The following is a 9,507-nucleotide window of genomic DNA, read 5'->3' on the forward strand; positions in this document are numbered from 1 at the left end:
TGCGCTATGTCATGTTTAGGTATAAGTTGCTGCTGTTTGCCAGGCATAGTGTTATTGAATTTGACTTTTGCTCATTTATGCTGCTAGCTTTGCCAATTTGCATTTTTTTGCATTGCTGTTTGTGTTGATTTGTTATGTGATGCTGCATTGCCTCGTCCCTTAGTTTAGCATCTGAGCTCAGTAGATTTAAGTTACCTTAAGAGGGGGTAGACTGTATAAGAGAATGAGTTGCGATGAATTGGAAGAAATGCATTGAGAATTAATACGAAAAAAGTACATAAAACAGGTTTAGGTAGGATTTTCTTGGAAATAAATGTTGAAGTAAGAAATGTGTGAACATATAAATACAGAAAGCATGCTTAGATAGAATTTTTTTTGGTGGAAACAGAGGATGAAATAAGAGGAAAGATATATGAAGTTTTGGGTTGGACTGCAGTACCAAATGTTACACTGAAAACGAACCCTGTCCTTTCCTATTGGTGTTATCCCACTATGTGTTTGTGTACCCTTGAGTATTTGTTTTCTTCCTGTCTCTGTGTACTGTTTCATAGAATTTTTTTTCTCTTCTAATACTAAGCTATATTCACTATGAGGAGGAATACTGTTATCCTCAAATATAAGTTGCATTAATAATATGTTATTTTCTTTGTAAAGTTGTTTACAATTCTGTTCTGTTTCAATGTTCATGTGTGAAATTAATGTTTCGAAAACTATTCTCATTATTTTATATGTTCACTTATGTCATAGTTCCTGTAACACTGATGTATATGTTATTTCGATTCTTTTGTAAAGTTTGTTACTACAAATGTTATCTGTATTGTTATGTTCTTTAATGATATATTTTGTACCTTTGTAATTGTATTCTTATGTTATAAAATTGTAATTGACACCAGTTCATCATATTATTAACTTGTAAGTTCCATTTCACTGCACACATTTCTGTTGGTCATAGTATATGGATAATATGTGAGAAGTAGGGACTGATAGTGTTTGCACGTGTGTTAATAATTCAGCAAGGGACTGGACAACAGCATTGCTGGGTCTAAGGACAATTCCACAAACTTTGTGAGTGCACAAGTGGGGGTATATGGACTTGCTATCTTCTCTGCAAGCCTCTTCGATGGTGATTGTGCACCTGCACAGTCGCAACAGATGGCTGCTGGCCATCTCTACAAGGACTACAGTGGGTCTGCATCTCTGATGACCCACCAATACCATTATTTCTATAAGGACTGCAGTGGGTCTGCACCTCTGGTGGCCCACCAGTACCAATACTCTCTACCAGGACTACAGTGGGTCTGCTCTGTGATGACCTACCTACCAGTATTCTTCAAAACTTCGACTGACTCTGCGGTGGGTTTGCTCCATTGTGGCCCATTACCTGTCTGCATGTCAAGAGTCAGCACTGTCTTTCTGTTGGAAGGACAACACTACTTTTTCAAGACTGCATAAAAATCCACTACTTCTGTGTGCATTTTCTTTTACTGCTCAGACTTTGAGAAAAACACTGCTATTCTCCTGTTATGTACGATTAGGACTGTCTTTATGGACTGTGAGACAATTTTAGCTTTTGACCAACATTGTATCAATAAGTGTGTGCATTTGATTTCTTTGTTATTGTAATTATGAAAATTTTTTTCAAATCTGTATTGGCCACTGCCCAATCCCATTTGTAAAAATTTTTGTGGGGAGCATGGGGGCTATGTAAGTAGGCTGTTTAGGTTTTTTTATTGGTAACGCCACCTCTGTATGAAAATCACTGGCTGTGCTGTGTGCAGTCTGTGGCTAGTTTGCATTGTTGTCTGCCATTGTAGTGTTGGGCAGCGGCAGCTGGATGTGAACAGCGTGTAGCGTTGGGCAGTTGGAGGTGAGCCGCCAGCAGTGGTGGATGTGGGGAGAGAGGTGGCGGAGTTTAGAAATTTGTCATGAACTGCTATATTTGTATATGATGATATCAAGGTAAATACACTCCTGGAAATGGAAAAAAGAACACATTGACACCGGTGTGTCAGACCCACCATATTTGCTCCGGACACTGCGAGAGGGCTGTACAAGCAATGATCACACGCACGGCACAGCGGACACACCAGGAACCGCGGTGTTGGCCGTCGAATGGCGCTAGCTGCGCAGCATTTGTGCACCACCGCCGTCAGTGTCAGCCAGTTTGCCGTGGCATACGGAGCTCCATCGCAGTCTTTAACACTGGTAGCATGCCGCGACAGCGTGGACGTGAACCGTATGTGCAGTTGACGGACTTTGAGCGAGGGCGTATAGTGGGCATGCGGGAGGCCGGGTGGACGTACCGCCGAATTGCTCAACACGTGGGGCGTGAGGTCTCCACAGTACATCGATGTTGTCGCCAGTGGTCGGCGGAAGGTGCACGTGCCCGTCGACCTGGGACCGGACCGCAGCGACGCACGGATGCACGCCAAGACCGTAGGATCCTACGCAGTGCCGTAGGGGACCACACCGCCACTTCCCAGCAAATTAGGGTCACTGTTGCTCCTGGGGTATCGGCGAGGACCATTCGCAAACGTCTCCATGAAGCTGGGCTACGGTCCCGCACACCGTTAGGCCGTCTTCCGCTCACGCCCCAACATCGTGCAGCCCGCCTCCAGTGGTGTCGCGACAGGCGTGAATGGAGGGACGAATGGAGACGTGTCGTCTTCAGCGATGAGAGTCGCTTCTGCCTTGGTGCCAATGATGGTCGTATGCGTGTTTGGCGCCGTGCAGGTGAGCGCCACAATCAGGACTGCATACGACCGAGGCACACAGGGCCAACACCCGGCATCATGGTGTGGGGAGCGATCTCCTACACTGGCCGTACACCACTGGTGATCGTCGAGGGGACACTGAATAGTGCACGGTACATCCAAACCGTCATCGAACCCATCGTTCTACCATTCCTAGACCGGCAAGGGAACTTGCTGTTCCAACAGGACAATGCACGTCCGCATGTATCCCGTGCCACCCAACGTGCTCTAGAAGGTGTAAGTCAACAACCCTGGCCAGCAAGATCTCCGGATCTGTCCCCCATTGAGCATGTTTGGGACTGGATGAAGCGTCGTCTCACGCTGTCTGCACGTCCAGCACGAACGCTGGTCCAACTGAGGCGCCAGGTGGAAATGGCATGGCAAGCCGTTCCACAGGACTACATCCAGCATCTCTACGATCGTCTCCATGGGAGAATAGCAGCCTGCATTGCTGCGAAAGGTGGATATACACTGTACTAGTGCCGACATTGTGTATGCTCTGTTGCCTGTGTCTATGTGCCTGTGGTTCTGTCAGTGTGATCATGTGATGTATCTGACCCCAGGAATGTGTCAATAAAGTTTCCCCTTCCTGGGACAATGAATTCACGGTGTTCTTATTTCAATTTCCAGGAGTGTACATTGTTTCTTCTCTATTAATATCTTTCATTTGCTAACTATCCCTATCAGTAGTTAGTGCCTTCAGTAGTTTGAATCTTTTATTTAGCTGGCAGTAGTGGCGCTCGCTGTATTGCGGCGGAGTTTAGAAATTTGTCATGAACTGCTATATTTGTATATGATGATATCAAGGTAAATACATTGTTTCTTCTCTATTAATATCTTTCATTTGCTAACTATCCCTATCAGTAGTTAGTGCCTTCAGTAGTTTGAATCTTTTATTTAGCTGGCAGTAGTGGCGCTCGCTGTATTGCAGTAGCTTGAGCAGCGAAGATTTTTGTGAGGTAAGTGATTTGTGAAAGGTATAGTTTAATGTTAGTCAGGGCCAATCTTTTGTAGGGAATTTTGAAAGTCAGATTGCGTTGCGCTAACAAAATATTGTGTGTCAGGTTAAGCACAGTCTTGTATAATTGTTCAAAGGGGACGTTTAATGTTAAAAAGCAAATTTTTTCTTATGTCAGGAAACAAAGGGTTAACGTACCCCACAGAAAGAAGTCCAGAGGTGTAAGATCAGGAGAAACACGGTCGTCATCGTAAACATGTCCCTGCAGATGCTGCTCGCCGACCGTGGCCCGTGTTTGTTACAACACACAACTGAACGTCGGAGGTTTCAAGCGTCAACTTTAGGTTCAATATCTCCGGATGTAACTAACATTTTACAATGCAACAAACGGCACTGATTACGTATTTGTTTATATGTTCAGATGTGCTAACAAAACTAAGGTGGTTCCATTTAAAAAAACGTAGGTTTGTGTTAAGAAACATACTTCCGTGCATTTTTGTATGGTTTGTATTAACCAATTACACTAGCCCCTCTCCTTATGTTCGGTCTGTGGAATCGATTCGTCAGTATTTGATGTGGTTTACGAAACATATCCAGCGGTAACGTTAGGTGACTCACCCTGTATATATATATATATATATCTAGCTTAAGTACTAATATATCCTGGAATAAGGCTGAAATAAAGAATGAAAAAAAGTTGTAACTATTTTATTTGGTAAACAGTAAATGCAAAATTATAATTTATGAAAATTAATACAATTTAATAAAGGACATCGATTCGGAACAATTTAACGAACACAATATACAAAAACATAGAATCATAAATGGGCTTATACAATGTTGTAACATATTTCGCGGAGAAAAGAGATTTAATAAAGAGTTTTCTTTACAGCACAAATTTCAGTTTTTCTTGTACGCTGCAAAGAATTGCCTTGCAAAGATATCAATTATATATATAATTTGGAAAGGGAAAGAGCCAAAAGTATTGAATGAGGAGTCATAACAAAAACAAAAAAAAAGTTTTAGAAACGGAAGAAAAGTGACACAGTTGAAATAAGTAATTAAAAATTACGCGGTAACACGTCACGTTCGACGGGAACAGAACTACATGTCGTCCATATTACTGTTGTATAGAATATATTGGAATTTACTGTCAGAAATACTGATTAGGGAGCACCGGAACAAAAACGTATGAATCCGCATTTGCTGTTAATACAGAAAGTAACAAACAGTTATCTCTAAATGGCTCCGCAAGCTATCAAAAGAAGAAACGCACCATAAAACACTTGCGTTGTGCTGAAAATTATTTTGTGGCAGCATGTATTACTCCCATATCTCCCCCCTACAGCTCAAACACGCCAATACAGCAAAAGTGGATATATCGGGTTTTGTTCCGGCGTTCCTCAATTCGAAACTTAAAGGTAGCTTATAGTTTTTCAGTATAAATTTTATAGAATTCTTTAAGTCGAAATTCTTCCAATGCATATGTGGTATACAGCAAACCAGTGCTTGACGGTATTGGTTAAAAACAGTCTTGGTTGCAATTTTAGTTTTTTTATTTTTCAACGACGCGTTTCGCCTTATTTAGGCATCTTCAGGTTATCTACATAGAAAACAGAGAACAAATACATCTATTTAAGAATCTGTAAAACGCGATCGCGATTCTTAAATAGATGTATTTGTTCTCTGTTTTCTATGTAGATAACCTGAAGATGCCTAAATAAGGCGAAACGCGTTGTTGAGAAAAAAAACTAAAATTGCAACCGAGACTGTTTTTAACCAATGTCTTTAAGTCGAGTTTTCTCAAGTATTGCATTTTTGAATTGTGTCAGTGTTCTTTCTGGGGTGTGATATTAGTGAAAGCTGAAGTTGAAGACGCGGGGCGCTCTTGGTGAACAGCCGGTGGGCGATGCTGCTTTTGTTAGGGCACTCGGCGCTCGGACTGTGGTCTGAGTGGTGTCATACGACGCGACGCGAAGTAGCGGCTGCGTGGGCGTCGGTGGGCGGCAGCTGCAGCGCAGGGCGTGGCGCGTGGTGTGACCTTGGCGGCGCGTGCGTTCTGTGTAACTGGCGCCACTGACGGCGGGCTGGTCAGGCGCCAGGCGCTGCGCTGTCTCCCGTGGGACAGCCGCCCATTCAGTGGCGCTGACCCACAACTGCAGGCATACAGAAACAACTTCTTGTATCACCTACAGTCCGTTAAGAGGGTGTATCTACACTACTGGCCATTAAAATGGCTACACCAAGAAGAAATTCATTGGACAAATGTATTATACTAGAACTGACATGTGATTACATTTTCACGCAATTTGGGTGCACAGATCCTGAGAAATCAGTAACCAGAACAACCACCTCTGGCCGTAATAACGGCCTTGATACGCCTGGGCATTGAGTCAAACAGAGCTTCGATGGCGTGTACAGGTACAGCTGCCCGTGCAGCTTCAACACGATACCACAGTTCATCAAGAGTAGTGACTGGCGTATTTTGACGAGCCAGTTGTTCGGCCGCCATTGACCACACGTTTTCAATTGGTGAGAGATCTGGAGAATGTGCTGGCTAGGGCAGCAGTCGAACATTTTCTGTATCCAGAAAGGCCCGTACATGACCTGCGACATGCGCTTGTGCATTATCCGGCTGAAATGTAGGGTTTCGCAGAGATAGAATGAAGGGTAGGGCCACGGGCGTGTCACATCTGAAATGTAACGTCCACTGTTCAAAGTGCTGTCAATGCGAACAAGAGGTGACCGAGATATGTAGCCAATGGTACCCCATACCATCACTCTGGGTGATACGCCAGTATGGCGATGACGAATACACGTTTCCAACGTGCGTTCACCGCGATGTCGTCAAACACGGATGCGACCATCACGATGCTGTAAACAGAACCTGGAGTCATCCGAAAAAATGACGTTTTGCCATTCGTGCACCTAGGTTCGTCGTCGAGTATACCATCGCAGGCGCTCCTGTCTGTGATCCAGCGTCAAGGGTAACTGCAGCCGTGGTCTCCGAGCTGATAGTCCATGCTGCTGCAAACGTCGTCGAACTGTTCGTGCACATGGTTGTTATCTTGCAAACGTCCCCATCTGTTGACTCAGGGATCGAGACGTGGCTGCACGATCCGTTACAGCCACGAGGATAAGATGCCTGTCATCTCGACTGCTAGTGATACGAGGCCGTTGGGATCCAGCACGGCGTTCCGTATTACCCTCCTGAAGCCACCGATTCCATTTTCTGCTAACAGTCATTGGATCTCGACCAACGCCAGCAGCAATGTCGCGATACGATAAACCGCAATCGCGACACGCTACAATCCGACCTTTATCAAAGTCTGAAACGTGATGGTACGCATTTCTCCTGTTTACAAGAGACATCACAACAACGTTTCACCAGGCAACGCCGGTCAACTGCTATTTCTGTATGAGAAATCGGTTGGAAACTTTCCTCATGTCAGCTCGTTGTAGATGTCGCCACCGGCGCCAACCTTGTGTGAATGCTCTGAAAAGCTAATCATTTGCATATCACAGCATCTTCTTCCTGTCGGTTAAATTTCGCGTTTGTATCACGTCACCTTCGTGGTGTAGCAATTTTAATGGCCAGTAGTGTATTTTAATTTAATGATTACTATGCATTGCAGTGTGAAAGAATCATTTTAACTCGCCAGTAAGTGTATTTAGGTCCTCCAGTTGTTAATATTGCTGTTAGCAAGATTTATTGCTGCTCTGTCTTAGACATGTAGAGCATCAGCACATACTTCCTTTTTTTCTAGACAGTATCATCCACAGGCAACCCTCTTATGCACTGTTTGATTTATTTATATGAGAGGTATTTTTTTTAAAATAAGGGATATTTTCCGATAAGAACAAAAATACTGAGAATATCTTTTTTGTCAGTATTCTACATACTTTTAGCTACTTTTCTACATAATTTCCATTGTTTTTCAAACTTTTGTCATGCCTTTTTAAAAGAAGTCATAGTCGCCCTTGAATATATAATTATTTATTTTCGCTATTCCAATTTTGGCCTTAAAGACCATTACCAATTGGGGTTTGGCTAATATCAAACTTCAAGAATCGTCTGACATTGTCGACGCGTCATCATTATATCTCAACCTTCTTAAAACGTTATCATCTATAACACAATTCTCAACAAGTCACTATTCTTTCACACTGTTTATACGAAAATTTGTCATATCAGTTAACAAGTTCTTGAATTCAGACGTCAAAGAAACCTCCCGCCTGTGAAGAAACCCAATCGATGGCTGCAGTTTTCACTTCTATGCCGTCGTTGAGCTGTTCACCGCCAAGGAACTCATTCAAGTATCGAAACAAGTATCATTGGGAGACAGGCTTGGACTGTAAGGTGGATGATCCGGTTGTTCCATCCAAAAGACATCAATCATAGGATTTTGTGCAAAAACATGTGCCATTGGATTATCATTGAGGAACAACACATTGGAAGGCATAGGCTACTTCTTAAACGTTATAAACTTCTACAGATCTGCACACAGACGATACGGTTGCAAATGGCGTCCAAACGCGCTCAAAGCAGGCTGGGAGTAGACGCACATAAGCAAAGTGGCCATCGCGCGTCATTCTCACTCTCATTCACAAACGAATCTCATTTCTGGTGTGATATTCCACAGTTACCACTTGACTTCCTACAGTGCCTTATTTAATACATAATTTAACAAGTAAGTGTGGAAGAGAAATGTAAATAAATCTATTAAAGGAGTTACTACTGAGAAAGTCAATACATAATAAGACTACATTTGCACGAAACCCCAGACCTGGCGTTTGGAACGCTTTCGATACAGCTCCACAGTTTAGCTTAATGAATGAAATATGAGGTTATGAAATATCGAACCTGCTTTCTGACTGGATTCAGGACTTCCTAGTACACAGAATTGAACGTGTCTTTCTTAAATTGACGAAATCACCAGATGTGAAATTATCCCCAGGAGTACCCCAATGGATCGTCACTGTTCGCGATATACACTCCTGGAAATTGAAATAAGAACACCGTGAATTCATTGTCCCAGGAAGGGGAAACTTTATTGACACATTCCTGGGGTCAGATACATCACATGATCACACTGACAGAACCACAGGCACATAGACACAGGCAACAGAGCATGCACAATGTCGGCACTAGTACAGTGTATATCCACCTTTCGCAGCAATGCAGGCTGCTATTCTCCCATGGAGACGATCGTAGAGATGCTGGATGTAGTCCTGTGGAACGGCTTGCCATGCCATTTCCACCTGGCGCCTCAGTTGGACCAGCGTTCGTGCTGGACGTGCAGACCGCGTGAGACGACGCTTCATCCAGTCCCAAACATGCTCAATGGCGGACAGATCCGGAGATCTTGCTGGCCAGGGTAGTTGACTTACACCTTCTAGAGCACGTTGGGTGGCACGGGATACATGCGGACGTGCATTGTCCTGTTGGAACAGCAAGTTCCCTTGCCGGTCTAGGAATGGTAGAACGATGGGTTCGATGACGGTTTGGATGTACCGTGCACTATTCAGTGTCCCCTCGACGATCACCAGTGGTGTACGGCCAGTGTAGGAGATCGCTCCCCACACCATGATGCCGGGTGTTGGCCCTGTGTGCCTCGCTCGTATGCAGTCCTGATTGTGGCGCTCACCTGCACGGCGCCAAACACGCATACGACCATCATTGGCACCAAGGCAGAAGCGACTCTCATCGCTGAAGACGACACGTCTCCATTCGTCCCTCCATTCACGCCTGTCGCGACACCACTGGAGGCGGGCTGCACGATGTTGGGGCGTGAG

This window comes from Schistocerca piceifrons, chromosome 3, assembly GCF_021461385.2.
Source record: "Schistocerca piceifrons isolate TAMUIC-IGC-003096 chromosome 3, iqSchPice1.1, whole genome shotgun sequence".
In the NCBI taxonomy this organism is placed as follows: Eukaryota; Metazoa; Arthropoda; class Insecta; order Orthoptera; family Acrididae; genus Schistocerca; species Schistocerca piceifrons.